The sequence below is a fragment of the Aotus nancymaae genome, unplaced genomic scaffold (assembly GCF_030222135.1).
Source record: "Aotus nancymaae isolate 86718 unplaced genomic scaffold, 86718_ANA_hifiasm-v0.15.2.pri h1tg000020l, whole genome shotgun sequence".
NCBI classification, from domain to species: Eukaryota; Metazoa; Chordata; class Mammalia; order Primates; family Aotidae; genus Aotus; species Aotus nancymaae.
Window position 1 is genome coordinate 22,513,523 of NW_026988432.1, and position 18,692 is coordinate 22,532,214.

The following is an 18,692-nucleotide window of genomic DNA, read 5'->3' on the forward strand; positions in this document are numbered from 1 at the left end:
AGTCTTTCTGATAATCTTCCTAAAAATAAACCCTATAATCTAGTTAATCTAAACTACTCAAACATTCTGACATTTCATTGTTCTTCTTTATATTTACTAGTACTGGGATTCCCATTCTCTGACCTGACCTCCTAGTTACTTCACCTATTAAAATCTTACCTTCCAACTAGAAAGTACGTCTGGTACCTGTCGTCCAAGCTCCTATCACATTTGGTGTGGAGTCCTCATGTGACACTTAGCACTCTCTTTACCTTTGTGGCCATTGGTGTGTGTCTCTTTTATTGAGCTAGGAAGTACTTTAGAACTTAAGTGTTTTCTAAATTCATAAGCTGTAGGGCACCCAACACAGTGCTTCACCCTTAGTTGATGAATAATTTTTCGAAAGAAGGAATGAATTTTTCTTGGTATAACTTATGAGTTGTTATTATATGTATTGTGCTTAGAAAATGTCTGCCACATCATAAATGCTCAATAAAGTCTCTGAGGATAGTATCAAGTTATAAGGGAAAACTGAAATCCTATGGCTAATATTATCACTATGAAACATCAAAACGAAATCCAGTCTCAATGTATTACATGATTCCAGTATGGATCAAAATATTAATCCATGTATTGGCCAGGCTAGCTAAGTTATGTTGCAGAAATAAACAACCCCAAAGTCTCAGTGATTTGACACAGAGTTTTTCTCTCACTAAATTGTCAGGGGGCTCTGCTTCTATTGCACTCTTATTGTATTCGGGACCCAGCAAGATGAGGCTCCTCGATGCTACTGCACCATATAGAATACAGGGTTTCATCAGTTGCTACAATAGGAGAAGAGAGATAAATCATGCCCTGGCTATTAAATGTTTCTGCCCATTGACTCAAAATGAGTCACACAACTCCCTTCCCTTTTTTTTTTTTTTTTTTTTTTCAGACAGGGTCTCACTCTGTCACCCAGGCTGCAGTGCAGTGAGGACTATCACTTACTGCAGCCCTGACCACCCAGGCCCAAGGGGTCCTCCTGCCTCAGCCTCCCAAGTAGCTGAGACTACAGGCGTGCACCACCACATGCAACTAATTTTTGTATTTTTTTTTTTTTTAAAGATGGGGTTTTATTTTACCATATTGCCAGGCTCGTCTTCAACTCCTGGGCTCAAGCAATCTGCCCACCTTGGCATCCCAAGGTACTGGGATTACAGGTGTGAGCCACTGTGCCTGGCCATATGACCCTTTCTAAGTTGGAATCTGGAATTTGGTAGTGCTCTCCTCCAACTGTCTATGCAATATAGAAGAATGGGATATTGATGAGCATTAGTAATATCTATCACAATCTATTTCCCTAAGTATGAATGTACACAAAGATTCACTTAAAGTATTAATATACTACTTTAAATACTTACAATGAATGAATGCTAAAATATTCAATGGAGAGAATTGGCTAAGTACATTATGTTGTATACACATCATGGATTAATATTCAGCCAAAAAAAATTCTAGAATAGAATTTAAAAACATGGAAATATGTTCATAATAAAACATTAAAGGGAAAAAGAAGGTTATAAAAAGTATGCCTAGTACAATTTCAATTGTAAAAAAATATGTTCAGATAAATCTAGGAAGTTAAACACCAAAATACTAATAATGATTATTTTTGAATGACATTATAGGTAATTTAATTTTTTCTTGGTACTTTTCTGTATTTTTAAAGTTTTCTATAATCACTATGTATTTTGTTATCAGCAAAAGCTATTTTGAAAGTATTTCACTTACCTATATTTGCAGAAATAACACTACATAATATTGTATTTTTTTCTCAACTGACTTATATGTCTCATCTTTCTAACATGACTACAATTAAATCTTTGTTTTATACCATCCGGTCTATGGAGTTCATTAGAAAGTCAGTCATATAATCGGCTCTCATAAGTGATTAGTGACAGAAGGATTTTTTTCTATGGTGATTAGAAAGAAACAAAAAATATCAACAATGATTTTTTAAAAAAGAAAACATCTTGAGGGAGCTCAGATGATTTTCTCTTTTTGATTCATGACAACATATTTAAATGAACATAGATCAGATTCTAAACTTCACATTATTATGAAAATGACCACAACATTTTTTAAAGTTTATTTTCTCCACTAAAGTTATCTACTGCAATTCCTTGGAGTTTCAGCCGCCTTTGTAAAAATTGTGAGGCAAAGATCAGAAAGTGCTATAAAAATCTCAGGACTCACGGTGTGCTTATAATTTGGGATGGATGATTTATTTAGTTCTGAGATCAAGATAGATATTATAATATGGTGCAAATTAGAATGAAGATACTAAATAATTTACGCTAATGCTCTCAGTTATAAAGATAACTGCTTCACTTTGCGACTGATATAAATTAAGGGAATATATTTAAATGTATATTTTAATCAATCAAGAAGGCTCGTCTGCCAGCCGGTGTTAGATGCTAATGCATGCTCTCAATGAAACGGTCTGTTTATTAACTAATTAAATGCCAACTAACTGAGTCACTAAATTCAGACACTGAATGTGATAGTGCATTGTTCTGGTCCTTGTGTGGGTATATTTAATAGTATGAAGTCCAGCTTCTACGCAACTGTGAAACATAGTTTATTGCTAAATGGTCTAAACTTCTGTTTATTGAAAATGTGAGGTTTATGATGAGATTAAGAGGGATGAGGTGTCAAAGGTAAGAATATTCTGCAGGAAGTTCCACTGAGGCAGCCCTGTACACAGATTGAGACCCTGCTTCTTTGCTATTACTGACCAGCTGCTTAGTGCATAGTAGGCTGCTCAGCGAACGTTTGTGGAATTGAATTGCATGAAGTTGAATGTGCTATTAGGTATCCTGATGAGCTGGAAGATGTCTTTTCAGGGAATCTTTGAGACTTGATAGAGAGCATATCTAAATAACTCCCTCCATCAAAAGATTGTGAAGTAATAAGAGAGATGAGGATGTACAGGTACAGGTAGTGAATGCCTGAGTTGAAAGCAGAACCAACCAATTAGGGTACATTAACAGCTCAGGGAGCATAAAACATGCAAGAAAAGACATTTGAAAGGAAAGCCAGAAAAATGAGATGAACTGGAAATTCACAATCAGTACCATTTCCTTACTAATCAAAATCCATTTTCCTCCGCTTTTATTTTTTCTGTGCTGGCATTTTTCTCACACATCATGGGCATAGAAAATAAAATCAGCCAGGAAAGTGGCGGCTCCTCGACATTACCAACAAATTGCTCTCAAACTTATCTTATTTTCAGGATCCTTCTTCTTCTTCTTTTTAAATTTGCCTGCTTTATTTTTGAGATTAAACAGGAAAATCTGAAGATGATTGGTATTGAATCGAGCTTGCTCAAATAACGTATTTACTAAAGAAAATTCCCCTATCCAAATTTTATCTTCAAATGAATTGCCCTTTTTGTGATGTGGTAATTTTTTCACATCTTAAGAACTCACAAAACACATTAAAAATGAAGCTTAGTGCCCTAATACACAATTATGTGAAATGTGGTAGTTATGAGACTTAAAGCAAATGTAAATACTATTTTGGACTGAGAGTAGTTAATATCTTTCTCAACTACAAATTTGAAAGTTAACTTAAAGAAGCAGAAAACCCTAAGTGGCAGACCCTCCACAGAATTCTTAATATCTATAATTTTTAAAGATTAATTTTTGTCTTTTTATCTGGCTCTGTTTTGAGGGTGCTGTTCTTTATGAAGCCTGAAAAAGCTTCCACAAAAGGATCATACCAAACTGGAGAGCTTATATAACTGGGCCTATTCTGCCTAAGAGAGAATAATTTAATGGTTTCCTTATCATTTGATCCTTTGCCCAACTTTGATTACGGATGCTGGCTTGAATGACAGGTGTCTCTGGAATCTTAAGATGGCTGCTAAATTGGTTTCAAAAATCACAATTCAGTCAGATCATACAGAGAGGGCAAGCTGATAATGCCTAAGATGTGTTCCTTAATTCTTCCAAGCTTAGATAGATACCCAACAAGTTTTAGATTTGTACTTAAAAACTCCAAGTTAGTAGCTTAACCTGGGGTTATTTTCTGAGTGAAGGACCAAGTCCTGGATTGCTAAAACTCTAAGTGAATCAAGTGAATGATCTGACCTCAGACAGGATGCTTTGCCCTCATATTTACTAAGATATGAAGATAAATGATGGTAAAAACTCTCTTCTCAACCTGCATTTCAGCTTAGGAAAACTATGGACTTTCTAGGAGACATAAATATCTCCACTGTGTCATGTTGGTATCAGTAATGAGGATAATGTCTATGTTGACCAGAAGAGGAATTCTAATAATTCATAATCACAGGGTGTCAGATCAAGATTAGCAATGCTTTCCCTGTCAGTTCTAAGGATCCTGTGGCAAATCAGATGGGTTAGACCTACACTAACTTGACTTCTGGGATTGAGTCCTATGGTGTCGTCATGAGTTACTCAGTTTCCCTTTATCCACTCCGGTGGCACTGAAACCACTAATATCTCCTTGTAGGTTAAAGACTGCGTCAACAATGGCCAATTACTTCTTATAATAAGTGTCAGCATATGAGGATCTGGGTTCCAATTACATCAGAAGCTTTTATCTTTTAACATCTACCCCAGCCCCATTTCCCCAGGGATGCAATTGTACATGAGTGAAAAGAAGAGTTTGGTAGGACTTAGGAATGCAGGACCATTTTAATTTTATCTTCATGACATGAAATCTTTATGTCATATGCATCATATTTGGTTTCTCCTTTATAAATATTGTCTCTTTGTATTGCCTATTTTAAAAGTTAATTGAAATTGTATCACTGAATAAAATGTTAAGTAAACATTTGGTACCTACAGCTGAATTAAATGGCTTGCATTCAATTGTTTCCTTTTGAAAGCAATAAAAATTCCCTTTTATTTATCATTTTAGAAAGTGGAAATACCCAGTGAGATGTTTCCATTTTTTAAACTAAATAAGACATATGCTAGAGCTAGTGATATTAAGAAAAAATGCAGCTAAAAGTTGGAAGTGTCCTTAGAAACCAGATCTCTAATTTTCTCATTTTACAGATGAAGAAACTGAGGCCCAGAGAAGGCAAATGATTGGCTCAAGTTGACACCATCTAATTAGTGATAGAGTCCTTGACCAGTATACGTCCCTGTCCCTTTTGTCTCATTGTGTCTTACAATAGCTATTTGAGTGTACATGGTCTCCTTTAGTATCTCAGTCACATGATAGTGCAAGTAAAATATTCAAATGAAAGTGGCCTGCTTTGAGCTGTAGTTCATCGTTCTACAATTGTATTTAAGATCAGCATTTTACTTTGCCCCGAAATAAAAAGAACAAATGCACAATGTTACTTGATAACATTTCTAAAGCTCCATGAATCACTAGAAATGATATAGATGCAACACCATCGATATAGTATGTGTCAATTATCATGCCTCTCTTATGGGATAATCAGGAGTTGTTCTCTGAAATATGCTTTTCATTTTCATTCACTGGTAATGACCATGTACTCCTTTAGAGAAGATTTATTTTTCCCCCACTTCTGCTTCTACTAAGCTAAGCACTTTTTCTTAACTCATGCAAATGAAAGGTGTATATTCCATGCAAGAAAGTGTGTGTGTTTGTGTAATTAAGACGTACATATTAACTTTTTAGCTGACACAAGAAGATACAGCTTCAAAATATTGGAAATTTGCTTCAGATAGAACACATCTTCATGTCCTCCATTTCATATAAAACAAGTGATATTTACAGGAATAATTCTCTATGTAATTACACAATTATTAAAAACATAGTAGTGAAGTAGGAGCTTTTATCAAGTCATTCAAATTAGTGCTATTTCATACTAATCACTATCTACTTGAATGTGTATTGCTTGGATGTGACTGTAGAAAGCTCATTAAATAAATTTTCTTTAAAATTTAATTACTGGGAACTTCTTTAGATAATAATGATTATGGGTATAATTAGGATCTTTGTTCCTCTTTGTTGTTAGACTAAAAGGTACAAAGATTCAGAGAAAAAGAGATCGAAATTGCATATCCAACACTTGGAGAAGTAGTTGTCACAGGCGTTGTAGAATAGTAAAGAGCCCAATCCAGCAGTGGCACATCAAGATCGAAATCTACAAATTGTAATTTGGCATTTTGTTAGGCTTTCATTTTCTTCCTAAATTGCCTGGGTTGTATTTGTGAACCATAAGTGAGAAACAATGAAAGGCCGTGTCCTTTAATGTCTGATTGTAGGCAATGTTAGAAATTTATAGTATCTTCACTTACAAAGACCGTAGGATGCAGATCCTGTGCTTCGGTAATTTAATAAGCTGACTTGAGAGGTGCTGTGCGTGTCCTCTCACTGTGCTGAATGAAACTAGCATAGATATGCACTGGAGGTAATGCCTTTTGACCCTCTGTAATTCAAAGGAAGCCATTCACACTCTGATTAGTGAAGTTTTTTGAATCCTCTTTCTCAAATGGCCATCAAACTTCTGTTGAAGGTTACAACAAAGTTTTTCTTAGGATCACTTCATTTGGAAGCAATATACACTTGGAGAGGAGCTGGTGCGTATGATTCCTAGATTCAATTACCATAACAATCCCCCAATTCCATAGTCAAAGACAGTTCCAAATCAGTATTTTAGCACCCATAAACATTCTCTACTAGAAAAAGCTAAGAAATGAATTGTGGATATTTTGTCAAAGACTTCTAACAAATGTAAAAAGTGAACATGCTTTAGCTCTAAATTTGACACAAATTATGTTTGTAAAATAGTCAACATAAGATGTTAGACAATATTATAGCTAAATATGAGAGCCACTTATAAGAGTGAAAAGGAAAACATAACTCTTATTCTTACATCATTGCTAGAGTACAGGATGACAGGAGCTCCATAGATACGAGCAAAAACAATGATTTTAGGCAGCGACATTCCGACCCAGAGTCTTCATGTTATCAGTCAGCTATGATATTTGCACATAAGCCGCTGTGTTGGGCATTCCAACACAGCACTCCAGCCCTCCTTGTCATCGGAAGGGCAAGCAGAACCAAAAGTGTCACCGAACAGATTAACAGTACACTGCATGTTCTCACTCATAGGCGGGTGTTGAACAATGAGAACACATGGACACAGGGAGGGGAGCACTACACACTGGGGTCTGTTGGGGGGAAATAGGGGAGGAACAGCGGGGGGTGGGGAGTTGGGGAGGGATAGCATGAGGAGAAATGCCAGATATAGGTGAAGGGGAGGAAGGCAGCAAATCACACTGCCACATATGCACCTATGCAACAATCTTGCATGTTCTTCACATGTACCCCAAAACCTAAAATGCAATTAAAAAAAAAAGAGGAAAAACAAAAAACAAAAAACAAAAAACAGAGGTCAGAAAAAGATATTTGGATGTGTGAGAGGGAAACTTGTTGATATTTGCATTCTATTTGAGTTGTTTATGACACTGAGAGTTACATAATTTGCTCAGGGTATCTGGAACCAGATTGGTCAGATAACAACTTTGTGTTTTCACTGACATGAGAGAGGCATAGGAGAAAGTGGTGATGATGGCGGTGGCAGTGGCAGCGGTGGAGGAGGAGGAGGAGGAGCCGGAGGAGGAGGAGAAGGAAGGAAAGCAGAGCCCACCACTACCACCATAACCACCAAAGCAACAACTGCAACTCAGACCATTTTTGTCTTGTTTTGCTTTGTTTTCCTGTCATGGAAACAGCCATTTTTGTGTCTATTTCCTTGACAGAAAATAGAAGGTGTGGGTGTGACTGTCTTGTCTTGGGCTCCTGTTCATTTCTACATAGTCTCCACAAACAGAGAAGTTGTGTCTGTCCCATCTCAACAGTCAGTATGAAATGTAGACTGCTGTATTTATGGATTACATTCTAAGTTTCTTTCACTGGAGGCTATGCTTTCAGGTCTCATTGAGTGAAGGACAGAAATCAGAGGCAAATTTACCACAGGGGAGCTCTGAAATGCCTGTTGTCAAAAAGTAAGACCTGTAATCATGGAAAAGCCCAGCAAGAAGTCTCTCTGTCTACTTTGACAACCAGGATATTTGCCCACTCTTAAGGATGTATCAAAGCCTGTGGTTCTGCATCAGTCTTTCATCTCTCATGCACAAATGCTCCAGCAGAGGGAAGGCATGCCCAATGTATAGTTCAAGTCTAAGGTTTATGAGAGGCTATAGCTGATTGTTTATATCTCTGGGCATTTTAAAGAGCGTTGAGACATGGGATACCATCATTAGTCTAAATTTTTTGGATTACGAATTAGCACAATGAAAGACACTATCTTCTCTCATATCCAGAGAGATTCACACACAAATAATGCTTCATTCTTGTTATTAATAATTGTCTATTGCTTTTGCTTTTCTAAATAATTCAGGGCTGTTAAGACACATTATTAAATCTACAGTGGGATTTTTATACCTTTAATTTCTGGAAGACACATGATTTTGGATGGTTCATGTAGTAGTAGATAGATTACCAAAATATTTTTGAAACGATGTTGTAAATTGAGGAGAATGTGTAAAATTGTTTCTAAAACTCCTTCTGAATCCAGTGTGCTGGATTTGGTAATCTTGGGTTGGCTGCCTCACTTTGGCACCTCCTGGAAGTGGTACATCGTGCTGGGTGTGACCACGTAAGACTAGTCAATAAGAATGGCTAATAACCAGGACAAGAGGTTCCTTAGGCCACAAGTATGCAAGCCTCCAGTGACTAGCAGATAGGAAAGGGCGTGATGTGTCTCTTTAGACTTCAGTCCTTTCCTTGGTTTAGATTCTCAGTGCATGTTCCTATCTCGAGGCCTTACCTTTCTGGTGAGCCCCAGACTAACAGCGCCAACTGATCCTGGCTTCATCAAAGCCAACGTGTCTCTAGCTGAACTCATCATTGCCTTTGCCCTCTAATGTTTTATTCTCCTGTTTCCAATTTTGGCTCTTGTTACAGTGAGCTAGCAGGTTTCCTCTTCTCTACTCACCCCTGTCAGACACGTGCATCCCTCCAAATCTACATGATCTTAAAATCGACCATTCTATTCTCCATGGCTCTCTTTTGCTTCCAGAATAAAACCTTGTCTTGTGTCCCTTTTGCTTCTCCTTACACCTCCTTCTCAAGAAACCACTGATTTGCTTTTTATTGCTACAGATTAGTTTACGTATACTAGGACTTTAAAAATGGAATTAAAAATATGTATTCTTTTTTGTATCCCTTCGTTTGCTACCATAATTATTTGACTTCCATCCATATAGTTGGGTTTATTTCTCTTTATTGCTGGGTAGTATTTTGTTGTCTGGATATACCGTACCATAATTTGTTTATTAATTCTCCTGTTGATGGACATTAGGTTGTTTCCATATTTGGTGGTATTACAAACAAAGCTGCTCTGAACAGAATGTACAGGTCTTCATATGGACATAAGCGTTCATCTCTTTTATATAAATGCCTACGAATGGGACAGCCGAATCATATGGTAAGTATAAGTTTAACTTCTTAAGAAATGGCCAAACTGTTTTGCAAAATGGTTGTCCAATTTTATGTCACGAGCAGTGTTTGAGAATTCCAGTTTTTCCACATTCTCATCAACACGTAGAGTGGTCAGTTTTTAAAATTTCAGTCAGAAAAGCAGATGTAGTTGTATCTCATTGGGGTTTTAACTTGCATTTCTTAGTAACAAATGATGTCAGGTATCTTTTGATGTGCTTATTTGCCATCTGTGTATCTTCAGAAAAGTCAGTGCAAATGTTTTGCTAATTAAAAAAATAGGTGGATTGTTGTCTTATTGAATTTTGAAAATTCTATTTTGGATACAAGTTCTTCTGCAGATATAATTTGCAAATATTTTACAGTTATTTTCTCCTACTTTGTGATTTGTCTTTTCATATATTTAACAATGATTTTTGAAGAACAGAAGTCTTACATTTTGATGAAATCTAATTTATCAATTTGATGCTTTTAGCATTGAATATAAGATATATTGCCTAACCCAAGGTCACAAAGATTTCATCCTACTTTTTCTTTCAGAAGTTTTATAGTATTAGGTCTTACATTTAGGTGTATGTTACCTTTCGAGTTAATTTTTTTTCTTTTATATTTAGTCGACAAGTAATAAGTGTACACATTTATGGGATACAGAGTGATATGATATTTGATATATGTATATAATATATAATGATCAAATCAAAGAAATAAGCATATCTATCATCTCCAATATTTTTCATTTCTGTGTTCTGTGAGCATTCAAAATTCTCTCTTCCAGTGTTTTGAAAATATACAACAAATTACTGTTAACTATATTCACCCTACAGTGCTATAGAGCACTAGAATTTATTCGTCCTATTCAGCTGTAATTTTGTAGCTGTTAACTTCCTCTCCCTAGCCTCCCCACCCTTTCTTGGACCCTTACCAGCCTGCAATAACCACACAGAATTACTTTTTTTGGTGCTACACATGGATCAAAGTTGTTTGTTTTGTTGTTTGATTTTATTGCTAGAAATTCATTTGTTCTGGCATCAGATGTTGAAAAGAGGATTCTTTCTCTACTGACTGCTTTTGCACCTTTGTCAAAAATCAGCGGTCCACACATCATATACGTGTGGATCTATTTCTGGACTCTATTCTATTTCATCCATCTATTTGTTTAGCTTTATACCAATGGTCATATTGTTTTGATTACTATAACTTTTTAAGTCTTGAAGTCAGATAGTATTTATCTCCAATTTTGTTCTTTTTCAAAGTTCTTTTGGCTTACCCTTTTTTTTTTGTAATGTATTATTTTAAGTTCTGTTTTTACAACAGAAATGTAAGCTGGAAGAAGACAAAGGCAATGTTTTATTCTACTTAGCTCATCTGAAAATATTTTACCATGCATAGTAAATACTTAGTTGTTTCTTTTCTCTATGTAACATGTACATTTTCCTGATAAACTCAGAAGTACTGCAGTTTTTCCCAGTCTGTTTGAAACTTGTTCCTGCCATTTTGTCAAAATTCTTTGAAATTTTTTGAAGAGTGACAGTTTTCCCCAACTTTAATCATACATAAACTGCTCACATACTGAAAACAAGTCGTCCTATATGTTAGGAGGCGTGCTTTCCCCATAGAAGAAGAAGAAAGAAAAAGAAAAAAACCACACACATTACTGCACAATGCTGCAGAAGGTGTTTTCCTGAACTCTAGACAATGGATGCTAATGGATCATTTGTGCTGTGTGCTGAAGCCTTTTGAATTCACAACAAGAGAAATCATCTCTGATGATGCTTTGCTCAGCCAAGTTCTCCAATCAGCCAAATTACAAAAACTGAAACTTCAAGGAATGAGACCATCTTTAGAAGGACAAAAAGTCTGTTTGGCAGCTTGACTACTGAATAGCATGTGGAGCAAGCTGGGAAATTGTTAGAAAGGTGCAAATGTGTTCCGAGGCCATTATTCTCTGTGTTAATATTGTCTAGTGCTTTCTTTATCCTTGAATAGGCATTCTTAATGCTTTATTTGTAATGCAGGGACATTGGGCCTCTGCAACACATCCATCCCAACCTATCAGTTCAGATTCTGGATAAAGGATGTGACACGTGAAGGCTTCCAGAACCTTGCAGGTGTGAAGGTATCTATTCATTGTCCTAGTCCCCCCTGCTACTGAGTTGGAATAACTGTAACCAATTCAAGGAAACAGTTTAGGAACAGAAAATGCTCCTTCCCATTAAGACCCAAATGGAAATCTAAGAGCTAGGATAGAGACATTGTTCACAACAAAGGCAAGGGTTGGAGAACTAGGTCTTCCATTAATCAAGCTACCCTATGTGTCTTTGGTAAATGCCTTTGGAAGCTTCTTTGAAGGGCGTATCTTGGAGATGGCTAGTGGAGGGGAAATGCCTGTCCTGCCCTGATCTTTTGATAATTTATAAAATGAGTGCTAAATAAAATTCAAGGCTTTTTCTACTTCTGAAAAATGTACAATTCTATGGAATTTTTAGTTGTCTTAACTCATCCATTAGGTTATAATCTATTCACTGATATGATTTACGGCTCTTTTGTACTCTGTAATAACTGGCACTTGGAGAATCTCTATACCCTAAATGAGTTGGAGGGTATTACAAAAGAGATTTTACATGATTCTGGATAATTGAATAACCTTGATTTATTACCAGGACAGGCACGACAGTTTTAAAGAAAACCAACCAGTAAGTCATGAACTATCCCCTGAAGGAAGACACAGTGAATATAACAAATATTCATGGGGCATCAGCTATAGGCCAAGCATGGGCTTGATGTTAGGATACAATGCAAACATGTACATGGCCTATGCTTCCATAAAGCTATGATCTGGTGGGGATAAACATAAATAAAAATGGGATTACAAACTCTTGAGAAGAACTATAAGGAAAAAGTACAAGGTGCTATGAGAGGAAATACAGAGAGGACCCCTGACCCCTTCTGGAGGGATGGTGGTGGAAAAGGGAGGTCTCACCAGGGAAGTGACTTTTGAGTTGAGAGTCAAAGGATTAGTTGCAAGACTCTTGCACATGCTGGTTCTTCTACTTGGCATGCTCTTCCTTCCCTGATTTACCTAGCAACCTTTTACTTATCCCTGGAATCTTATCTATAGTTTGCTTCTCAATAGAAGTCTTCTCTGAACTCACTGGATTAGTCAAGTGTCATTACACACTCATTATGATACACAGCACTTTTCATGGCACATTTATTTCTATAATTATTTGAGTTCTCCCCACCCCACCCCATTTACTTGATAAGCTACATGAGAAGAGAGGTCATATTTGGGCTACTTTTTTTTTCCCATTGTAGTCCTTAAACCAAACCCTGAGCCTGACATAATTAGCAGATCTTTAAGGAAGGATTGAATGTATGAATGAATCAATGAATGAATTAGAGATAACTGGCTGAAGAAGATGAAGGAGAAGGGTTTTACTGGCAAAGAACAATTACATACGCGAATGCTCAAAATCTTCTACCAAAATTATTAGAAATGAAAGATTACCAACAGTGATGGGAAGGCTGTAAGAAATTTTATGCTAGCATGTAGATAAATTCATTATCAGACCTAGGCATTAAAATAATCCTAATAGTAGAAGCTACTGTGGACTGAACACTCACCTTGTGCCAAGGTTTGTCCTAAAGCTGCTACACACATTTACCCATTTAATAATCACAACCTGTAATTCCTGCCTTCTGATTTAGGAAAGTAGACACAGAACAGGTAAGTAACGTACCTCTTGTGTTCTCATAATCTGATGCACATTTATACTTGGAGATGGGCGGGTTGACTCTGAGTCTTACTCTCAACTTTTGGGCCACATTCCTCATGCTTGTTTCTTCCCAATATTGTTAGATTATTCATTGATGTCCAGGAGCCTAAAATTCAAAGATGAAATCTCAGCCATTGATCAGGCAAGGATCAAATCTCAAAATGAAACAAAACAATTTTTTGACGAGTTGGCTTTAAGCAACACAATAGATTGATATTAAAGATACACTTAAGAGACTTACATCAATCGATTAATCCATATATAAGTGTTTATTGATAAACTCTTCTAAAGCTTACCTGTATCAAGTCTTTAAAGGCTAGTCAGTTCCAAAAAAAGAATGTAGGTTGTTTTAGACAGCAGGTAGTCTGAATGCATTTTTAATGGAAAGCACTATTGATATTAATCCAGAATTCTTGGAAATGTCACTAGATAGTTATCTGGGCTTTTTTCCAAACCAGCAAATCAATTCAACAGAAACCCATGAACCCAACATTGTGTTAGGAGCTTTCAGGGAATTGAAAAAGAAGGAGATGTAGCTCAGACACAGAACATTTCCAGGTTAGCTGAGGAAAATGTATAGCTAAACAAAAATGAATAGCGAAAATGCACCATCCATACTTCTCAGTCTTCACAAGTGAGTGAGGACAATATTAGTCATGGTTAACATAATTCACCAAATCTTAATGCTCCAAACTCTGCCAGCTCTTGTCACAGACTTCCTGAAAGTACTAATATTCATGATTCATCTCCAAAATATTTGTGAAAATCTGCAGGGATGCTTCACACCCAGTGCTCCTTGGTCCTACCAGTTTTTGAGTGCAAAACAGAGTCACTTTTTCTCTGAGTCTTGGGACAAGGGTTTGGGCAGGGGGTTTCCATGTTGTATTGAGCCCCTGCCTATAACTCTGTAGCCCCCTGCCCACATGTAAAACACAAGTCTTCCTTCCTCATGTCTCTGTCACAAGGTGTCTCACACCAGCATCTAGTGGGCCCACATGGTAAACTTTTGTTTCTTTGAGAGTTAGTATGTTTCTAGAACATTCTGTAATAATGAGGAAGCTGATCTACCCAGGACACATCAAGGGGAGTGGACCCCAGATGCTAGTGTATGCCTCTGTGCCAATCTGGATCCATCAAAAACACAGATTCTCAAGTCCCTTTCAGAGGTTCTGATTCAGGAAGGAGGTTTAAACTGAAACCCGAGAATCTGAACTTGCAAAATGGCTGCTGTGACTGATGAAAAGAAGCAGTAGCCTCCAACAATTCCTGTTTCTCATCTCTAAATATTTTCACCAGGTTTTCCTATTTGCAGCAGGATTGGCACGTGGGACTGGATTTGAGGCCTTCTTGGCTGTGGGGAGCTATCCTATGCAAGGTGGGAGATTTAGCAGTCTCTTCCCAGTAGATGCCAGTAGCACCCATCCCCCAGTTATGGCTACCAAAAATATCTCCAGACATTGCCACATGTCACCTGGGGGTGGGAAAATTGCCCATGATGGAGCATCACTGGTCTAGGTATGCAGATAAACAGATGGCTTTGAGCAGGCAATGGAACAGAAGAGAGAGTTTGAAAGACTCAAGAGGGGTGGGAAACAGTCTTACTTTCAGTTCCCTTGTTCCTTGCCTGAGACAAGGACCAAGTTGTAGGCAACTTAGGATGTGATCCCAGGAAACAGGAATGTAAGAGAAGAGAGATTGAGACAGGGAGGAAGTGGGAAGGATACATTAGTGAAATGGAGACTGCTGAAGGCAACCAGGGCTCAGTCCTGCTTGGGTCTCTTTGAAGAGTCATAGAGACTGCACCTCAGAAATGGCCCTTCGATGTTTGGGAGTCTGGGCCCTTCATCCACGGCCATCTGTATTCAAACTTTTCTCCTGCCTTGCCACTTCAGTACTTGTGTTAAGGAATCTCCCCTCACTTTAGGAGAAAGCACTGAGGCTGAAAGCAGAGAGTCAATGCCAGATGCTTGGGGTGGGAGGCCGTCAGCATGCTTGGGCACTGGCCCCTTCCTTGCCACTCTGGTAAGAAATAGACAAAGGGACATGGATTGAAACTTTTCCCTATACAAGAAATTGTAAGAAGCAGATAGCAGTGTCTAGGAGTCCTGGCAGGCTTGCTGCTAAAAGCCCTGCCTCCTGGCAGTCCCCTAGTTGGGAGACAGCAGTGTGCTAGAAAGGACTGACTTCATGCACATCTGTGAGATAAGATTCAGCCAGTTTTTCAGGTCCCCAAACAGCAGAGAATCATCAGAACTTCAAGATATGAGGGAACAGAAACAGCAGAATTCTCAGGAGTAAGATGAAGACCAATGCCCAGTAACCAGAGACATCCCACTTAATGACTTAGCACTGCCTAAGGCCCTGAACATGGCACAACCCAGGCAGAGGGCAAACCTGGAATGACTTAGTTTTAAGTTTCTCTCCAGCCTGACCAGATGGAGACTGAGAATAAAATTTACATGAGTATAATTTATCTGGTATTCATTTACCTGCAATAAAACAAAGAAAATCATACACCTATATCAGAGAGATAATAGATATAGAAAAATTCAGAAAAGAAAATCCCTCTGGCCTGGGGATGTTGAGGAAAACTTCACAGGGGATGGGAAACATATCTGGGTCTTGAAGCTGGGGAACAGAGATGTAGAAATGAACTGAGCAAAGAGAGGGAAGAATTTCAGGTAGAAGGTACAAAGAAAATAGGAAGCTGGAATCAACATGGATTGATAGAGATTAAGGAGCCAGAGAATGCTGTCCTGCTACTCTTCTGCATCTTGTTTCTCTTGCTGAATAAGAATCTACTCCAAAATGCAGTAGCCTAAAACAACCATTTTATTCCTTTTTTTTTTCTATTCTGTGGGTCAGCTGGGCTTTTCTTCTGCTCCAGGCAGCTTTGACTGGGGTGCTTTCGTGGCTGCTCCATCTGGAGGCTGGGCTGGAAGTCCCAAGATGGTCTCATATTTGGGGCCACAGTACTGACTGCCAACTGGATACCTCAGTTCCCATAGTTTCCATCCATGTGGCCTCCGTTCATGAGATCTTTTTCTCCAGAACTCCATGTGGCAAGGCCAGCCCAGATTGTGTGTGTGTGTGTGTGTGTGTGTGTGTGTGTGTACGTATGTGTGCGTGTGTATGTGTGTGACGGGTAGGCTGTAACTCTTTTTTTTGAGACAGTCTCTGTCACTCAAACTGGAGTGCAGTTTCAGCTCAGCTCACTGCAACCTCTGCCTCCTGGGTTCAAGCAATTCTCATGTCTCAGCCTCCCAAGTAGCTAGAATTACAGGCATTCATCAACACACCCAGCTAATTTTTTTGTATTTTTAGTAGAGACAGGATTTTACCATGTTGGCCAGGCTGGTCTTGAATTCCTGGCCTCAGGTGATTTACCCACTTCCGCCTCCCAAAGTGCTGGAATTACAGGGGTGAGCCATCACACTGGGCCGCTCTAACTCTTCATGTCAAGAGCAACATGAGTGTAGAGGAATAGAAGGAATTACTGAAAACCACCTTTGGAAATACCACGTTTTCCACAGAATCCTTTCCCTATCCATGATTTTCTGCTCTTTCCATTATCAGGGGATGGTCTATGAGTGAAAACAAGATAAAGATGACACCAATAAGGTCCTTAGTGTGATTTAACAAAGTCCTTGAAGTACTTTGAAAAATTGAGCAGCCGTAACATGTACAGATGATAGCAAAGAACCCAGGTTGTAGGTATTCGACTAGATAGGCAGGTTCTAGGTACCAGACTTGATAGGCTTCTAATTCTAGAACCAGACTTCTTGGGCTCAGATCCTGGCTCTTCCACTTCCTGCTTCTGTGTCTTTGGGCAAATTTCATGAACTCCTCTGTGCCTTGGTGGAGCAAAACTCATAGCATTCTTGTGGAGTTATTGTGAGGAATAAATAAATCAGGAGTCACAATGTGCCTTGCAACCGTGAATGGTGCATAATAACCAAACAGAAAATATGAGGTGGGAGGGAAGTAGGACACAAAGTGTTTTCGAATGCCTCTTGTTATAACCAAGAAATAGGCCAAGAGGAAACAAGGCATTGGTTCAATATTCCCCTGAGACATAACTCTCAACAGTTACATGATTTCTATAAAAACTTATCTGATTTTTCACAACTCAAATTTTAAAAGGGTTTCCAAGAACTTATTAAAACTAAAAACAAGGAATACTGTTTTTCTCTGCCAGCAGTTGTCATGGTGGATCATAAGAAAAGAGAATGGCGATTCTCCTCCGGGAGTGCTTTCTCCCTCCTTTCTCTCCCCATGGAGGGAAGGAGTGACTTGTCTTTCTGAGTTTTGCTTTCCCCTGAACATGATAAAAGCTAAAGAGAGAGATCTCATACGTTTGATGGCAGAATAAAGGCTCCAAACTAGGTTGATGGGTTAGAAACATGGAGCGGGCCTTTGCAACAGCGTGAAGGCCTGTGGTGTAGAACAGTGGGTCTCAAAACATTAATGTGCATCAGAGTCACCCGGCGGGCTTGTAAAACCACAAATTGCTGAGTTCCACCCCCTCCTCAGTCCCAACTGATTCTAATTCAGTTGATTGAAGTGGGGGACCCAGAATTTTCATTTTTAACAAGTTCTCCGGTGATACTGATGCTACCAGCCTGTGTCTGACACATTGAGAACCACTGACCTAGGGGGAAAGTATTGAATCAGAAACCTGAGTTGGAATTCCGGCTCTTCCACTTGTGGACCGTGGAACCTGAGAAAGTCCTTTCACTTTTGTGGGGTTGTTGGGTTTTGCTCTTTTAAATAGAGGATTTGATGAAATAATCTCTAACTCTATGCCTTCATCTAATAAGGTGGAACCTCATAAAAATAAACATAAAATTCTACATATGGGCCCCAGTGACCTCCCACACATGCAGAATATAGACTGGGAGAGGGTGGGGGACATGGAGAACCAATAGCACGTGTGAAAAAGACTGTTTTTCTTCTGATTTAAACTGCAATATGAATCAAGAGTATGGTGCTGTCACCAAAAATGCAGATGTGATCTCAGAGTATGAAGAATAGTATCTAGTAGGAGGGAGGTGATAATCCTGTTCTGCTCTGCCCACCAGGAAAAAAAAAAGGGAATTTGTATTCATTTCTAGGCTTTGCATTTCATAGATAAATTGGAGTCATTTTGAAGGAAAGAGACAAAAAAAGAAAAGGGGGCTTAACATCATCAAGAAATATTTGAAATAAATGGTTTGTTTAGCTAAGAGCTTGGAGGTTAAAAGGGCCATTTTCAAATGTTTATTTCATATATTTATTAAGGGTTTGAAAAGTTATCAGTATCTGATAAATGCCACATGTCCTGTGAGGTTCCAAAGGGTAGACGTGGGCCTAACACATAAAGTTTGTAGCTAAATGTATTTGAGGTGAATATTAGAAAAATATTTCCATCAGCCAGAATTGTCCAGTGATGGAATGGGA

General features: G+C 38.3%; 1 long non-coding RNA gene across 2 annotated transcripts in view; it reads right to left on the minus strand.

Moving 5' to 3' along the window:
* Nucleotides 1-18,692, minus strand: part of LOC135276059 (uncharacterized) — a 109,365-nt gene that overhangs the window by 79,577 nt on the left and 11,096 nt on the right. For both annotated transcript variants that reach the window (XR_010343618.1, XR_010343617.1), the window contains exon 2: nucleotides 13,218-13,359. This is a non-coding gene — a long non-coding RNA (uncharacterized LOC135276059). The remainder of the gene's footprint in view (nucleotides 1-13,217; nucleotides 13,360-18,692) is intronic.